Source organism: Accipiter gentilis, chromosome 16 (assembly GCF_929443795.1).
Source record: "Accipiter gentilis chromosome 16, bAccGen1.1, whole genome shotgun sequence".
NCBI lineage: Eukaryota > Metazoa > Chordata > Aves > Accipitriformes > Accipitridae > Astur > Astur gentilis.
Window position 1 is genome coordinate 28,009,998 of NC_064895.1, and position 18,651 is coordinate 28,028,648.

General features: G+C 43.4%; 1 protein-coding gene across 50 annotated transcripts in view; it reads left to right on the top strand.

Annotated features, from left to right (window-relative positions):
- Window positions 1-2,770: 2,770 nt before the first annotated feature.
- The window catches only part of RP1L1 (RP1 like 1), a 47,666-nt gene continuing 31,785 nt past the window's right edge, over window positions 2,771-18,651 (top strand). For 49 of the 50 annotated variants that reach the window (XM_049819150.1, XM_049819164.1, XM_049819159.1 and 46 more), the window contains exon 1: window positions 17,408-17,530. The gene's annotated coding sequence lies outside the window, so the exon portion shown is untranslated. Of the gene's footprint in view, window positions 3,043-17,407; window positions 17,531-18,651 lie in introns of those variants that run through there. The other variant, XM_049819151.1, reaches the window with a different exon arrangement.

The window sequence follows — 18,651 nt, forward strand, 5'->3', positions numbered from 1 at the left end:
GGTGTGGAGCTGGGGCCTACAGTGTGATTCTTAATTTATTAAAAAGGCTTGAATGTGGGTTAATAGCTATCAGCCCTGTGTGGATTTGACTGGAGTTCAGCCCTGAATTTGAGAAACATTCCCAGCAGAATTTTTCCTCAAGCCTAACACATATTCCAAAGTGCCTTTCCCCCCCTTGAATTCTCACTTAACACTTAATAAAAAAAATCCTCAGCCACCTCTGCAGGTGAGTCCATTTTCATTAATGCCTTGAAGCTGCACAGAGATTTACAGGTGAAATAGGCCAGGGAGGCTGCCAAAATGCAATTAATGCTAATAAACAATAAATTGTTAAGACAATCTCGGAGGAGAAAAGTGCTGGAAACCCCACTCTGAGCAACTCAATGTGTAATCTTCTTTTGGAAAAAAAACCCCAATCAACAACTGCAGCATAAGGTCAAGCTGATCATGTGCAGCTTTAACTTACGAAGCCACGGCACAAGGTAAAGCTGAAGAGATTCCCCTCGTTCCGACGATAAACAACAATCAATCCCTCGAGAGATTTAACATGACACCTGCCTGAAGTTACAGCCTGCAACATGTGGAGTCCTCACGCGTATCTGAAGTGAGCCTTGTTTTCAGCTGTGGTTTGAACACCACTGCGGGTATGATTTCTTTCAGATGGGACAGGGTGAGGAAGAAGGCGGGAGTACACCACACAAAAGGAAAATCTTTTTACACTGCTATTCTTGTGACCTTGTCTTTTGGAGTATTATTTGGGGCAAATCATGCAGAATTAGATTCTGCTCTAGTTACAGCTGTTGAATAATACATTGCAAACAGCCTCTGGTCTGTCATCAGTGGGGCAATAGTCACTTGCAAGGGTGGTTCAGAGCTGGCTGAGGTCTCTCCCTGTCTCCCTTCGCGTAGAAGAACCAGAAGCACCTGAAGGTAGGTAGTAATTGCTGGGACTACTTATTTACGGCCACAGCTCATGTGGGGATTCACTGTATAAATTCAGACACTGAACTCTTTATGCTTATACTGTATGTGTTTTGCCTGTGATGTTCTTCCTAGATGAGACATGGCCAACAGAGCCTGGAAAAGGGTTCAGCTCATTCTAAAGCAGAAGGCCCAGAGGTGTCTGTCTTCCCCTGGGTAAAATTCCAAAATTTACAGTTTTATTCCCTAAATTTTTCCTCCCCCAAAGAAAAAGAACAAAAAAACACATCAACTTCCAAGGGGGACAGTACTATTTCTTACTTCAGCACAAATTTAACTTATTTCACAGGCATCCACAGAGTGTCTTTAGGTTTAGTTTTAACAGTGTTGAACCCCTATTGGAGATTTGCTGGCTGTTGGGCTCCTGGGTTGAAGCTGATCTGCGTCTAAGGGGGGGTGAGAAGGCATCTGGCCTTGTTAAAAGAGTACTTCACTCTTAGGAGAAAAAGATGGGCATCACCAAAGTTTTTGTTGGTAAAACATGACAGAAGCCTTATTTGCAATTAGGATTCCCGATCATCACCAAAAGAAGGGCTGCAATTATTGGATGCTAGTTATTCAGTACTGCACTTTGCTAATTGTTTTCACTCTGGGATACAGAAAGAAAGCGCCTATCCTCATGAGCACTATACGACCAGGCAGGCTGAGAGTGGGCGCCCATCCCACCTAACTCTAGATGTCTATGAGGTAGAGGTCAGCGTCTGAGCGAATATCTCAGACTTCATTTATTCCCTGCAGAGAATGAAGCACTCGTGAGGGTGAATCAGCTCACCTGTTTTTGACATCAGCTATAGCATGTGAAGAATTGTGCCCTGCGGAGCATGCTGAGCAGGGAGCGTAGGCTGCTATCTCACAGGGTCCGTAGTGTAGACACTTCTATTCGGTCAGGTGGCTTCCACCCTTGCTGCGTCCCAGTACAGGGTTGGGGTGGCATTCAGCCATGGACCATCATCTCCGCATACTCTTGGTCCACCCAAAGGAAGCCCAGATGAGGAAGTGGGAATGGAGCCTCAGCATAAACTGGGAAGTTTTGGGGTGAATGATCATTAACATGGACTGCAGAGCACACCAGCTTTGCAGGCCAGGTGATGTTTTTATTTAAGAGAGCATGAGAGTCTTTTGGCAAGGAAACATGGTCTGGGGTGAGCGTACTGAGCTAGGCGTTAGGACAGTTGGGGTCTGCACCTGGTGTGACTGTGGAAAACATTCCAGAATTTTCCCACTGGTGAATGAGGAATAATGTTTCCCCTTGCCTCTTTGGGGTTGTGATATTTGTCATTCCTTGTCATTTATAGGCGCCCTCTAAGATCCCCTGATGGAATATTTGAAACTTTGTCCTGGATTCTGAATTTTACTTTTTTGCTATTAATGATTTTTTTTCCAGGCTGGGAGGGACCTTTGCAATCATTTAATTTGATTTATTTACTGCATATCACGGGCTGGAAACTTAAAACATGGGCTTTGTGATCAGAAAAGGCAAGAAAGCCTTTGCCACCAGGAACCAGCTTTTCCCCAGCGTTCGAGCTCGTGACTCAAATACATGCGTATAGAGGAGAAGGAGGCACTGGGTCAGGCTTGTCAAGCAGCAGAGACCATGATGCGCACAGTGATGCAAATTTCTCAGTCATCAGCTCTGTATGAGGAGCAAGAAAAAAACATCTTTAAAACCTCATTAGTTAATTATCGTCACCGCAGATGGTGCCCAGCTGTAAGCTCCTTTCTGCTCATCTTAATCCCATTCCAAGTGGCTACCGGAGGCAGAAAAGCCCATTTGGTTTTTTATCTGGAGAAGTGGTTGAGCACAGGAGCACATGGCGGTGGAGAAAGCTGCGAGAAGGGGAGAGATGTAAAGTTTTAGGAAAGGAGATGGGGGCCCATCCCACTGCGTAGGCAGCGAGTGAGCAGAAGTGTTCTGTCTTTCTTTTGTAGGGCTTAGAAATGCAAACCAGGGAGATTTCTCTGCCTGGCTTTTGATCTCCGCTGTGAGCGCTCAGGGGAGGCCTGACCTGAGATGGATTATTGACCAGAGCAAAGCGATGTACCTGGATTACCTGCACTGCGGTGAGTTGAATCTGCCTCTCTCTGTCCTTCTGTGCGCTTATGAATCAATACAGGGAAAAAGGAGCAGCAAGGGAGATGCTGGACCAACAGAGAGCAGGCGGCAGCAGGAGGTCAGATGTTAGTATTGATTGTCTTTTTCAGTAGCTCTGTTGTCCTTTTTTTTCCTACATCTTTTGTTTCTTACTAGGGAAGTGGGATGTGATTGATGTTCACGTGGCAGAAATAGGTGCCCATGATAAATACAAATTATACTTATGGGGGAAGGTTGCTGATGTGATCACACCATGGTTGGTGGCTGTATTTTTGCTCTGTTGACCAATGCAGATGTTATCCCTGGAAGACTTCCAAAGGCTGGTTTTGTGTTTTCCTGGGAGGCTTTGCGGTGGGCTCCGGGTCCATCCTTACTGAGGCATTTCCCAAGCAGACAGGTATCCTTTCTGATCAGGGCTGGGTTCTAGTTTTCCTGATATAACTTGATGTGACCACTTAATGTCTCTGCTGCTACTCAAGGACAGCAGGAGATTGAGTGGATCAAGCCCATAAGAAGATATGGGCTCCTGTGCACAGAGAGGGGACTCCTGTCCATTTTAAGCAGTGCTGCCCAGGCGGGGAGCCAGGCTGGTCGCAGGCTTGCTCCAACACTGGTCCCTGATGGGAGAGATTGTCTCTTTCACCACAATCCCAGTTGGAGTCTAAACCAGAATTTCCGCTCTGATTTTTCTCCTTAAGATCTGAATAGCCAGCAAGGTCTTACCCCCGCCCCCCCCCCCCCCCCCCTTCCCTATTCTTTTGTTGGTAACCCCCCCAGCCTCTCAAAGTAAAAGCTAAAGCGGAGGCCTTGTGGTTTTTGGCTAATACAAGCCTCAGGTTGTTAACCCTTGACAGTTCCTCAGTGAATTACTATTAAAAAAATGAATTCATTTCTTAGGCTGAAGAGAGATTCATATAGTTGATGACATAAAGGTCATTTAGACCATCAGATTTGACCCCTTGAATAGTACAGGGCACTGAATTTCATCCTGGAGCTCCTGGCCTTTCATTTATGGCCTTTATACATCGTGTTAGGAAACTCATAATGTCAGGACCGCATAGCTGTAGGGGCTGAATTAACATGGAAGGGAAGAAAAGCACTGATATAAATTCGATAGGAGGTCATAGGTCAGCAGCCCATTGAGCCTTTGAAGAGAGGAGCCTGGGCAATACTGAGTTGCCTCTTGCTCAAAACCCACCTGGTTTCATCTGTCTGTTGGGGAAGAATATTGCCCGGTGGCCGTACTCCTGATCTGGGAATTTCTGCATGTCTGTGATTCTTCTTGTAGGGTTGGGGCCAAGATTTGTATTTGCTTTTGAACATCTGAAAGTACAGTGGGTTCTTGGCCTGTCCATAATCACTATTAGTTATTGGCTGTGACGGTGATTGATTCGTATTTATCTTCTACATCTTCTACTCCCCCAGATTGCTCCTTACAGCAACTGGGGGCACAAGATAATATTTCCATCTCTTGCTGGTTTTGTTTTGGATTGGTTTTTTTCCCCCTGCTTCACTGGATCTCCCTCAGCTCTCCTTTGAGGCTTTTACCGTTCTTTTCTCATCTCTTTAATTTATTTCCTTGTAATCATGGCTCTCTTCTTATTGTGCCTTGGAGAAACATGAATCATTGGCCAATATGTGAGTTTTATTGCTATCAATTGTTATTATTAATTTGTGCCCATTAATGTAAAAGAGGGACAAACTGTACATTCAAGTGTAAATGTTGCTTATACAGCTTAGGCAGTTTTAATAGATTAAAAAATCAGTTTGGAGAGATAACCAATGCATCTCTTAATCTCTTCCCTTCACAGTGTAATTTTTTTTCCCCCCTAAAGTCTACTCTCTCTTAAAAAAAAAAAACCACCTTTTTTTTTTTTTCTTTCTCAGTCTAGTTTTAAATAACCTGTGAGAAGGGGCTTCCACTACTTCATTTGAGGATTATTCCAATCTAAACGACCTCACTTGCCCTTTTCTCAGTTTTATCCCATCACATCTATTTATACCCTCTTGCTCTATATGAAGCTGTTCCTCTGCACACCTGGGAAGAATTAGCACCTTCACATTTTGACCACATAGAGAATGAAAAACACAGGTGAAAATCAAGACCCAGGTGCAGATAGTGCCAAAAAAGTTGTTTCAGAAAGGACTTGATTTCATCTATTTATTTAGTGCCTACACTCACCAGCCTCCCCTCAGCCCAATTTATCTCCAGGCTTGCAGCACGCAGTCATTCCTCATTGTTCACTTACAAGGGCTGAGAGCTCTTAACAATGGAGATCCTACTTCTTCCTTGGCTCTCGGCTCCCTCCTGCCTGCCAGCTCTTTTATTTTCCCTCGGGCGTTAGTTGGCCAAGCAATGTATATTTAGTAATTTCGATATTTTTTTCTTTCCTTCCTCCTTCATCTAACCAACCCCTCAATCGTTTTGTTGCTTTTCTCCAAAACCTCTCCAAATTGTCGGCATCCTGCAGGATTATGGCTGTCCAGCGTCACGCTCCGTCTCCCTCCTCCTGCAGGGTATGGAAGTTGAGTTTGTTGCCTCACTTTCTTAGGTGTTTCCACTGACGTTGGTGGCCTGGATTGCGTGAGAAGAGTCGTGCGTGTACTTAAAGGCTTAGAGGGAGAGGTGGGCTACTGAGATGGCAATGCAAATTCTTCCGTGCGTGTTCCAGAGCAGCTCACCCAGAAACAATGCACTTTTGTCGGAAATTGGCTTTGTCTCTTTCTCTTTGCTTTAATGAGCTGATGTAAATCACTGTATCGGGACCAAGGAAACAAAGGTTGTGTTCCTAGTCCTGTCCCAATGGCCAAATAAGTGGTACTGAGCAAGTCACTTGATCTGTCAGTACCTCAGTTTCCCTTTTAGTCTCCCTCTTCTGTCTGATGCTCTGGGAACCGTGACTATCGCTTAGGTTTGTGTCTATACAACTCTGAGATGAAGAGAGAGCTTAAGCACTGCAGGGTCCCGAAGCTGCCTGTTTTCTACCCACCCTTTGTGCTGTGCGCTGGGCTTCCCTGGGTCTCGGCATCCCCAGCATGCTTGGACGGAGCCAGGCTTGGCTATCTGGCGATGGCATATGCTGGACCACCTGGACGTTGCCCAGCAAAGAGAGGTTGGCTGGCGTTAACAGCACCCAGAGAGCTGAGGTGACCTCTTTGGGCACGCGTGCCTGATCGCAGCGTGGTGGTGGGCAAGTCTGATCCTGACAGTAAGCCTGGGCCCGTGCCGGCTGGCGGCGTGGATGTCCTACCATGTGCATTTACTGTCAGCCATCTCGGCAGCAGCCTCGGAGCGCTGTTGGAATCCAAAGGAGCAATAAATCTGTAGAAATGGTATCTGCTTACTCAACAGACCCGATGCACATCTCGGAGCCAGACTGTGCCGATTCTACTCCTTGAACAAACATGTGTTTCTAGACTTTGTTAGCCCGGTGCAGTCAGTAAAGCTGTGAGAGTGAGAACTGGATTTTTTGCAGCCTTATGGAGACGTACATATGGGTGCCAGTTCATCTCTAGCTGCTGTGCTGGGTTGCACTGGGTGGCACTGGGAACGACAGAAGAGCAGAGCATGTTTCCCAGAGCCCAGAAAGCGATAAGGCTCTGGCAGGTAATAAAAATAACCTGTGGAGTTGTAAGTTTAGAATATTTGATCTAGCGTTACTAGGAAAAAACACATTTACAGTAACTTTTGCTACTAAAAGTGCAGCTAAAAATAATGAGATATACCCTAAATGTAAGAGGTAACTGAGCTGCTACAGTTGGTTCAATAAATTACAAGAATTTGGTGGATTTTTTTTTTTTTTTTTGGTCTTACTTGAGGGAACATTTACTGATGCATCAAAGTTTATTTGGAATTATCCCATATAAACTGCTCACAGGCTTCTTTTGCTCAGTGGCTTGGTTTCTTCATATTTGCATTCTTTCTGCATTAGCTGACCAGGCTTAGTCACCTGGTGTTGTCCTTGTTTCTTGACTGCACAAGCCAATCTTGTGTCACTGAGATCTGGCCATGAGGTCTTGCAGGGAGGTAGTTCTGACTTGCCCTCCGTGAACACCTCAGCAAGCCCATAAGCATATTTGGCAGATGCCCTTGCCATTAAAGTTCAGGCAAAGTGAACACTGAAATCAGAAAAAGGTGGCACGTCGCCAATCCATGGAAAAAAATCAGTACGAATAATCCTAGGTATATTTAGCAGTACTTTTCCAGACCTATTGCCTTTTTGTTGGGGATTCATTTACCCATTTCAACGTGTTATCACTTTAAGCTTCCTCAAAGGCACGCAAAGCCTCTTAATAAGTAATCTCGCTATTTCTTATCATATCTGCCTTGGAGTGAGAGACAGGACAAATGGGACAGCGTTCACATCTGAATCCAGGTCAGGATCAGATGTAGGCTGGGAGATGGTGGTGATGAAGAGCTGAGTGATGACTGCGGTGTTATATAAGCTTTGCATTAACTCCTACGTGTTTTAGAAGATCTGTGTTTTTAGGATGGGTATGAGGCCAGGGAAGGGAGGTGCACAGCAGCAACGAGGACTACATCTCTCCCTGTGCTTTCACATATCACCTATTACCTTTGTATCTGAACGCTTTCTGCTCCGTGAATTGCAAGGTGTGAGCTGAATTGCTCAACCCTGGCAATCTTCAGGAGAGGCAGGAGTGAGAAGGGAGAAGGTGAAGATCTTCAGAGTTGCTGAGGGTGGTAAGGGCAAATGTAAAAGCGTGGAAAAACAGAGGGAAACCACCAGATTGCAGAAGCAAAGAATTTTACAGACAGGATTTTGAATAGACCTTGCATAATATTGTGAAAGCTGGTAAAGTTTATAAAGGTTGAGATAAGCTAACTCAGAAACAGATAGGTGTGTTAGCAGGAAGGCATGGCAGGAGATTTTGGAGAGATTACAGTTAAGAATCTGTGGGATTTGGCAACAACCCAGATACGAGTGTTTGGTGTGAAGGAGATGTAGGTGTCGAACGCGACACGGAGATTGTGAGTTTGAGTGTCATACGAGCACGGGTCATTTGCAGCAAGGAGGACTGGGGGAGGGAAGAGTTTGTGGTGAAAGATAAGGAGGTGTTCTTTTAACCACGATAAGAGTTGGCAGCCCCGCGTCTGGAAAAGAGCTCAGAGGAAGAGAGACCCAGCAGCGGAGAGTTACACCTGCTACCGTGAATGTGGAGAATGATGTCACCAGCTGACATCACAGGGAGCATGAGGTCAACAGGAGAGAGAACGAGGATGAGGAAGAAGTAGCAGGGCACTCGGGGAACATGTGGAAGGAAGGCAGCAGCAGGTGGCCGGTCTTTCACAAAGCCGACTGAGGCTAGCAAACGTGGTGTCCATTGCTGTGGAGGAGAGCTGGATCTCAGCTGCAGCTCAAGTAGAGGAGGGGCAGGAGTTGGCTTTTTTAGCTGGGTTTTTTTTTAATGTCAGGTTCAAATGGGGAGTCTTTTAACAGACCCAAACCATTCTGTTCATGAAGTTTTGAATGTTTCATATGAAATTTCTACTTTTCTTTTATTTTTTTTTTTTTAAGAAATTCTTTCACCTGGTTTGGAAGAGTAAAAGGAAAATGAAAGTGAAGCAAAATCTTTCATTTAATTTAAAATGGCTTTTTTACCTTCTCATCTCTGAAAAATATCAAAGGAATACTATTTGAAGGGTCAGCCCAGGAGGAATTATGGTGCTTCTTTTTGGCTTTCCCACCCCCCTATACACCCCCCCCACCCCCCCCACCCCCAGTATTTCAGGTATTAATTTCTGGTAATTTTTTTCTATCCAATTTTTTAAAAAATATTTTTAAACATGTGCTTTGAAGGATCATCCAAGGAGATTCACCCACCTCCCCCTTCTTTGTTAGCAATTCAAGTATTAATTTCTGGTAACTTAGCACCTTGAGCTTCTTTTCCAGACAGTGGAGAGAAACAGTAGTTTTAAAATAGAGTTCATCTGGGACATCCAGTTCAGGAGGAGATGGACACAGCCTAAAAGACACCATGTCTTTCTGGGGACTCTGAAGGAGGGCTGGAGTGACTCTCTCGAGTAGTGCCATTACAAACATCCACATCCAGCCTGAAGTATCCCACCCAGCTAAGCTGTATTTATCCCACAGTGCCCAGGCATTGGCTGATCCTTGTCCCCGCTCCCTGGTGGCACGTGATGTCCCCGACCCTGTTTGGGGTTGAGCAGTTGTGGAGCCATCTGACCGTACTACCCCACCAGAACGCTTTGTTCTTCCAGAATGGCCCCAACACATTTGCGTGTGTAGGAAATTCCGCCGCCAGCTGCGTGACAATGGTGGGTGAGAAAGCTTTGTCCCTTCTGCTCCTGTACGGTGCCCAAAAGGAGCAGGTGTTCGGCAAGCGCTAATCCCAAGAGATCTCGTGAGCTCCAGTGAGTCCTGCTGGCTCATCTGATCTAAGAATCTGGCACTGAGACTCGATAGATGGGGACAAGAAAGAACAGTTTATTGTGCTAAAAGTGTAGGTAAGCAAAAATTGCAGAAATCACCAAATTTAGACTTTGGCCAGGGTACCAGTGTTAGCAATGCTACCCTTGATGAGAGGTCAAAGTTCTGCTGACATGACTTAAAATCAAGAATAAGTAAAATTGGAAGGATGTAAATCTTGGGGGTAGAGCAAAAGTAGCGGAAAAAGCAGGATCATTAATAAATGAAAAAGGAGGACAATGATTCAAAACTGGCTGAGTTATTGAACGCCTTTAAAAAAAAATCTCTCCTAAAGAAGAAAACTATAGGAGAGTAGTTTGGACAGGATTTAAAGTGAGGAAGGAAGTCACTATAAAAAAAAATATAATTGATAAAGAACAAGTGGAGGAATGCTTGAAAAAATTGGAAAGCGTACACATCAGCTTTGCTGATCATGTTGGACATTAGAGAACGAATTGAGAAACTAGCTGTATCGCTTCCCAAAGGCAACGGGTGCTAACTGGAATGAATAAAGGAGTAAGGGCTGGGATAATACCCCTGATTTTTTTTTTTTTTTCCTACTACTCAAAGCCAAAATGAGACAGTCACTTCAGGTGAGACATTGTGTCTTTTAATATAATGGAACAAATATTACGGCAGAAATAAGTACACAACTGTATGGCACAAGAATTTAAGCAAAAGACCAAATAAATACATAATGCCAGAGAAACTTGTCTGCTTCTACTGTTTATCAGGTTATATACAGTGCTTAATTTGGCTTGGAAAATTATTTCAAAGGGTTTTAGAAGATACATTGTTGGATGAATAAAAGCTGTCCACAGATTCAGTAATAAACACATTGAAAAAGTGAGAGAGAAAGAGTATACATGTTGAAATCTGGAGGGATCTGGTTTGATTTAATATCTTTTGAAAAATAATTTTAAGAGTGCAAAAAAACGCATTAATGAAAATCAAAATTGATAATCATTTGGAAGGAACTGGGGGCATCAGAAAGGCAAGAGAAATGGTATAAAGGGGCATAGAAGCATTAGAAATGGTCAGCAAAATTAGATCCATACTGGAAAAAAAGCAAATGTCACATATCAGAGGTTTAATAATCTCAAGTAAAAGTTTTGCTGGAAATGTAAAATTGGGAAATGATGGTGGTGTAGTGGAAATTATCTTGTGCTTTCCAGTGGATGAAAACACCAGGACGTAAGTGGTTGTTTCGTTGCACGTGTGGATAGCCCCGTATTGAACTCGGGAGGTATGTGCGATGAAGTGCCTGTCTGTTTGCAGAGTTGGGTGCTCTCCTGAGGAAGAAGGGTTGGCATGGGTTTGCATGGAAACTGGAAAAAAAAAGTTCCAACATCTGCAGTTGCTGGAACGTACAGCGTGTTTCTTCTACTGACATATAGCCTTTAGCTGCCAAGTCCAGATCCAGTTGTAGATCGAAACCTCTTCAAAGCTCATGGTGACTTTCTTGGTTCATCTCTCAGTAGTTGGCTCCTGGCTGTCACTTTTTAGGCATGCCTTGCCTCAGGTCCTGATTTTTGTGCATATTCCTGGTTCTTCAGCTGCTCACTCCAGTTAGCTGGTTTGGTTTTCTGGATACGGACATAATCATCTTTGCTCAGCCTCTTTCTTCGTTCTCCTTTCCAATCAGGAAGACAAGGATGTTAACTTGGATTGTCAAGGGGGGTGGGTGCGTATGAGTTAACCAGCCTAGGAAATCTCAGCTGGTTGTCTGTAGAACTTCTGTGCCTGAGCTTTTATATCCTGCTTGGTGACGGAAACAGTCCTGGAATGAGAGGTGGCAGGTGGAGGAGCCACCTTGTGTGGCTGAGTTGACATATCAAGGGACATGCATACTACAGACAATCTTCATGAGAAGACAAAAGGACTGCTAACACCCTGCTAATCACACCATACTTAATCGTCATGATACATATATGTTCTTGTCATCTTTTTCCTTTCATGTAATCAATTGTGTCAATTCTAGGTTTGAATTTGGCAAGCTGCTCCAATCTTGCCATGCTGTCTCCTCCATCTGATGTGATAAATAGCACATCTGTTTATCAGTTTCCTGGCACAAACATGCAGATCAGCTTGGACATAAAACTTCAAGCCCATCTCAAAAGGAAATGCAAAGTTATTCTCCCCAGTGTTGCCAGAAACGTGAGTAAAGGGCAGTGCTGGTTACCTAAAATCCTGGATCTTTAAAACAGCAATCTTCCCAGGAAATGCCTGGCTACAGCACTAGAAATACCCTCGGCAACAAAAGCATCGTCCCCAGCTTCTAGGGATATTTCTGAGCTGTTGGTGGAGCTGAACTGTGTGCAGTCTGAAACACCCAGATGCGACTGTTGCTGCCAGAGCCTGTTGCAGACTCGCGTGTAATCAGGGCTGTGTTGCAGAACTGTACTTCAATAGACCGCGGCTGGGTGTCAGGATGTGGCAGAACTGGCCTCTCTGTATCTGGTTTCTTAAGCCCCTGTTTTCATTTTAGGGAAGGCAAATCCTACTTTTCTTCAGTAAATGAAAAACCAATCCTCTGTTAGGGCTTGTCTACTCCCTTCAGTGGAAGAATGCTTTAATTTCGCAGTGGACTGTGATTAACGGCATCCCGGGGGAGCTGTCACAGTATGATTGTATTGAGGAACTGAGAGAACTGATTGATGGGAGACAACAGGATACGTAGGGGAAGGAATAATGAACGGGCACCACCGTCTCCCTGTCTCTTTCTGCTCACCAAGAAAACCTAACGGATGCTCCGTGTGCCATCCGTCATCTTGTTTTATTATGTTGTACTCATGTACAACTAGCCTTACATTTCCTACTAAGCAGAAAGCAAATCTCAAAACTGAGGAGTCTGAAAAGTCTTAGTATAGAGCTGAGGACCCAGCCTCGGTCAGGTCTGTCGGGTCTGAGGTCCCGATCCTGTAACCAGGTCTTTATGGCTCAGTCCCTCTTCTCTGAACTGCTACTGGTACAATGACCTTTGGTCTTCAACTTCATAACTGCACCTGTTATTTGCATGGTGAGGGTGACTCTTGGCAAAGTAATAACATTTCTCAACTGTATTTTATACTCATGTTGAAGGGACTCAAGTTCATAATTCAAGTCCATGAAGATGGACGTACCACCTATAGAGCTATTATCTACAGAATAAATGCTTTTAAAAATAAGGAACGTTGAAAAAAACATATTTTTTAGCAATTTCAGAGGGTTTTCTTTCTTTGCACCCATGGTTGATGGCTGAAAAACTAAGTAGATAATGCATCTAGAATAGGAGGGAGATTTGCTGTAGGTGAATCTGATCCCTGAGACTAATTCTTATCCTCCAGAAAGCTGGGCTTCTTGATTACCTGGGTTAAGTGCAATGTAATCCTTTGCATTGAAGGCTGTAGCTCTAAATACAACTCGGACTGCTGTGCTTTGAAGATTGACTTGTTTCAAACTGATATGGACCCAAATAAAGAAAAAGCAATACATTCTTTCAAAAAAACCCCACCAACCCCAAAATAAAACTCCTATCAAAGCCCCCCAAAACAACAACAACAAAATCTTATCTACTAAGATCTGCCTCACACTTATAAATGAATATTTAAGTTACTTAGAAGAAGATCCAGTAATCACAAAAGGGAAGAGCTAACAATATTAAATTAATTAGAAGTGGAGTATTCTCTCAGATCACAGAAAACATCTCCGAGGATGTAACAGTTCAGATTGTTACAAAGGATGTATCACATTAAACTGGCACTTAACTGGGTCTTAATTACCACACGAGCCTGAGCCAAGGAGAGGGCAGACAACCTTTGGAGAAGCTGCCTTGCCTTCACTGAATCATGGAATAAACTAGGCTGGAAGGGACTTTGGAAGTTCTCTGGTCCAACCACAGACTCTTAGTCAAGCCCAGTAGATCAAGTTGCTCAGCTGAGTTTTGAATATCTCCAGGGTTGGCTATTCCTCTACCTTTTGGGTCCCAGTCTTTGATCACCATCATGAAGAATTTTTTCGAATACTTACATGGCATTTTGCAGGCTGCTACTTGTATCTGCCACAGCGCTTTACTATGCACTTCTGGGAAGAGTCTGGCTCTCCATAACCATGTCCTAGGTAGTTACAGACAACGATATGAATGCCTCCAAACCTATCCTCCAGGTTTAACAATTTTAGTGCTCTTGCCCTCCCCCTGCACATCACGTGCTCCTATTTTGCCCTATCATCTTGGTGGCCTTTGCTGGACTCACTCCAGTATGCCAGTATCTTTCTTGTACTACAGAGGGCAAACCTGGACACAGTGTCCGGGTGTGCTCTCAAAAGAGCCAAGCAGAAGGGAGTTATGACTTCTCTTGGCCTGCTTAGCACACTCTTGCTAATACATTGCAGTGTGTGGGTGGTGGTCTTTGCCACGAGGGCTCACTGCTGACTCCTGTTCAACTTCTTGTCCACCGGGACCCCCCTATCCATTTCTGCAAAGCTGCTATCAGTCAGCCTAAGCCTGTGTTGCTGCAGGGGGTTTACTGTCCCTGACACGCGGTTGACATTTTCTTCTCCTGGGGGTCATGTCAGCTAATTTCTCCAGACTTTCAAGGTCCTTCCAAATGGCAGTCCTGCCCTCCAGCACATCAGCTGCTCCCAACAGTTTGGTGTTACTGGGGAACTTGCTGCGGGTGCCCTCTGTCACCATCCAGGCCACTAATGAGGATTTCTGAGTAGCCATTTCTAGTGCTGCCCTGCCCCTACCATTCCAGCCCTAGGGCTCCGTGAAGAACAGCCTGCCTGTTATACTGTTGCTTAGAGTAAGAAAATACCCAGATCATAGGCACGGACAAGAACACAAGAGCTTGAGTAAGTGCATACTCCAAGAGAGGACTTGAGAGAAAGTAATATTGTGCTTGTTTCTGCTCAGGACCCTGACCGTCCTTACCTGTATGGAATGGGACATGGGCATGGTACAGCTTAGTAGCCGAGATAGCCACATGGTAAATTCCCAACTGAATCCCAGAAGAGAAGGAAAAGAAATAAATGATCTTAGATCCAATGAATCCAAAGACTCCTAGGCAGATGCGCCCATGTTCTTCTCTGAGAACGGTAGAGGAAAATGTTATAAGCCGTAGGTGCCATCAAATCCAGGTTGGTTTTAGCACAGAAGATAGAGGTTTGCGTCTCCAGCATGCTTTTTAGCTTACTGGTCCGGCGGTGTGGTTCAAGGGATGGTCACAACGTCTGCGATTACCAAAGCACTGTTCCTACCGAGAGGTGGTTTTCCTTGTATTTAACACCAGCTCTGACGTGAAGAAGAGCGCTCTGTTTTAAGCTCATTCAACCATGGAACAGAATGACAGTGTTGGGTATTGGAAACTTCTTTAGCAGACAATTAAAACTTCAAGTCTGACACAGAGTTTGACAATCCTTTTCAAGTAATTTAAAGTAACAAATAAATTGAGGGGAAAATATACAACCTACCTGTTTTGTTTGCAGGGAATTCTTATATAATCACAGGCAAAGGGATCTGCTGCCTTCCAATTCAATGCTTTTCTCTTTTATGAATCAAAAGTCTCAACTTCTGTAATTTTCCATACGATACTTGGCTTGGTCCGACCATAAATACTCCTTGTTAATAAGATCACTTTGACATTTAAAAAATATTTTTCTTTCTCAAGAAGGGCACAGAGCAAATTGAAATGAGCCTTCTTAAAGAAACATGGTTAGACCTTACAAAATGCTGATTCATCTTTCTTGCCAGAAACTCCCACCTTTCCAGGGAAAAAAAAATCAAATTAAAGAATCTTGTTCATGGTTTCCCTAGAACACACAGCTGGATTTTTCAACCAGCCCCATTCTAAATGTTAACGGTGACCTGTAAATTTTTCTTATGTCTAGAAGAAATGAATTTGTAAAAATGGAAGCTACAACTACTTGTATGGGAAGAGAAAATTCCAGTAAAAGCCTGCATACTACTTTATCAACAAAAGCCATACAAAAATTGACACTAGGCATATTCAGGCTAGAGAAAAGACACAAATGTTTACCAATAAGTGGGATTATCTATTGAAACTGTTGCCTCTGGGCAGGGTAGGCTCTTGATAATTTATTTAAGTCAAGTCTGGATGCTTCTCATAAAGGCCTTCCCATCTCTCAAACAGAGGTTATAGACTTGGTGCCCAATTCTGAGAGTCAAGTTCTCTGTCAGGTCCCCTGCCTCAGGTCAGGCAATATCCGGATTCCTCTCCTTCTTCTATGTCCCCAACAGAGAGAAGGCTGCAAAACCCCCTCAGAAATAGAAAGCCTAGTGTGAGGGAACAGAAGGTGAAGGCTGATGTGAAGAGACATGCTGTTGATGTTTTGGGGGTTCCAGGGGATTTTGGCTAAGGGATGATGGATGTCCAACCACAGGGTCACACACCTTCCTCTGTGTGAATTTTGATAGCAGAGGTTTGATAAGGTTTGGAAGTGCATGACTTGCCTGCCTGCTATGGCTTAGACTTTTTGAGATGTCATTTTGAACTGTGATGGGAAATTGAAAAATGGGGACCAGCCTGCCTGGCACAGTCCTGATTGAGCAGAATGGGCTCCATGAGGGGCTCAGGTTTCCCATGCATGGACCCCTACAAATTTTCCAGTAGTGCTGCTGACCTCTTATAGTAGATGCAAGCCTACAGAGGGATGACCTTGTTCTTCTGGATCTAGGATCTCACAGGAATGGTCTCTGGACCCTGAAAGGTGTGCTGTCCACAGGTGGAAAAGCAATGCTGTGTAAGAAAGACGACCATGTAGTGGCTCGAACACTAACCTTACATTTGGAAGATTCATGTTAAGGAACTGAGATGTAAAACTTGCTGAACCTATTCTTACAGGATCCCCACGCCCCTGCTCTTCCAATGGAAGCCCTTTATGACTCTGGTCTCTCTGCAAGTAATTGCTTTCTTCAAAAGAAAGTGCCTGGTGCTGTAAGTGACATTGGTGCACAGGTGCAATGGCTATGCAAGTAATGAATAAATATTGCTAAAAGACAAGCATTCCAGTTCATAGAAAAGTGGGGTTTGCCACTGATTTTGTACTTGAATCCAACTGAAGCATTTTTATTGTTGTGTGTCTATGTCTTCTTTGCAAAAAGGAAGTGTGAGAGAAAGCAGGAAGGCTCTTACAGGTGAATTATGAAAGAACAAGTCATTTCTTATCATTTATCATTGGCAGGTTGATTGTCTGTCCTTATTTCATGCCCAAATCTCAGTGATCCAGCTGTTGAGCATTATCTGAGAATCTGACTTTGTCATCTGCAATGAACTTGAAAATATTTGGGTTAGGACTCACCACACTTTCCTGTTAAGACAATATTTCACTGAAAAAATTGTTACGAATCTCAGCCATCTATATCCTGAGTGGCTATCAACCAGCTGAGAAGTAACAAACATATACACAAATACCTAAGAGCTACCATCATCTTCACTCTAGCTCCATTGATTTCCCCGGCGTTACCCAAAAGATAAATCTGATTCCAAAGTGTTGCTGATGAGTGGGTGGGTTGATGAGTTGATGAGTGGGGTGGCTCAGGAAAGTTTTCCAGATCTCTGCAGGCCTTTATGCAAGAGGAAAATATTACCTCTTTGGCCTTGACTACTGCATTCTCATTTATACTGTTATGATTTGAGAGGAGTGTCACTGAATCAGATTTATATCTGAGTTACATGGGCGCAAGCAAGAGAAGGATTGGGCAAACTGTGCCTAAAGCCCCAGTGGATTTGAGAGCCTTCTCCAGCAGCTTAGGTAGCTTTTCTTTCTATCCTTAGCAACACAGTCCTGATTAACCCTCCAAGCTGTGGTCAGTCATTTTGAGGACAGTTTGATTGACAGCATGTAACCTGCTAATGCTTTTCCCTGCATTGTCCAGTGCATTGCATCCTGAAGGTGGTTGGTTGGCTGTGTTGGGTTTTTTAATTATTATTTTGTTGATTTATTTTTAATCTCTTGGATATTCTATAAGAAAAAGTCATCCTGAGCAAGAGGCATGAAGTATTTCAATGTAAGTACAAAAAAAAATATGCATTGAGACTCCTCTCATATATCTATAAAAAGATGTGTTTGGGCAAGATGACCATTTTTATTGCCTTGCTAGATATACAGTAGAATCCCCTTCCCATTCTGAAACTTGAAGTGGACAATACAAAACTTCTCCCTGTGGGAACTGTTTATATTTCATGCAAGGTTTTTGTGGAAGGCTCTTTCTTCACATTATATGCTGCTTCATAAGAGCAGATCCGACAGACTGTCTAGGCTTGCATGAGTAACCAACTCTATCACCCAAAACTTAAGGGATTGATGTTCCTTTACATTGGTGATCCCTTAACAGTTTTGTGAAATTATTCCCAGAGAAAATTAGTATTGGGAAAATAAGTTATGATTTGTCCCTTATTTTGATTTTTTTTTTTTTTTTTGTACTTCTTTCAATATGATTTAACAGCTTGAAAAAAGTAGAACAAATCCTTGGGAAGCAGTTAGATTTCTGGGAGTGCAGCCAGCATATTGTGGACCACCATTGGTCCAGGGACTACAATTTGGATAATGGGTTTGTTTGGAAATTATGCTGATGGTGTGTGAAAGCTCTAATGTGGGACTCATGGAGAAAAAGTTAAAGCCACCTTTCTGAAAGCTGTTGAAAAATAGAGAAATTAGATATTTTTTTCCCTGGAAGATAGAGTGATGGATTGACCTTTAACTGGGAAATAAATAAGTGAATAATTGCTTGGTGAAATATGTACATGGAAAGAATAAATCATACTGAAACCTTTGTCAGCATGCATGGATATAAAAAAGCAGAGATTTGTCAAAATAATAATCTTTCAAATGGTGCCTAATGTCTTTTCTCACCTAGCTGAGGTTAAACTTCCATTTATTGCAGGAGTGAATTTGCTGTAGTACAAGGTGCACAAATATTTCACTAGAGAGTAGCATAGTAAGAAAATAATGGTCTTGTTCTAAAATATGGAGAAAATCAGCATTTACAGCTTTTTGAATGCTGCACCTCTGCAATCAATGACAAAATTCCCATTAATTATAGTGGTCCCTGAACTGGTCCTCCAAAGAATAATTTGTGAGTAGCATAACTATTTTCTTGAAACTAGAATTTTATTCAGCTGCTGCAAG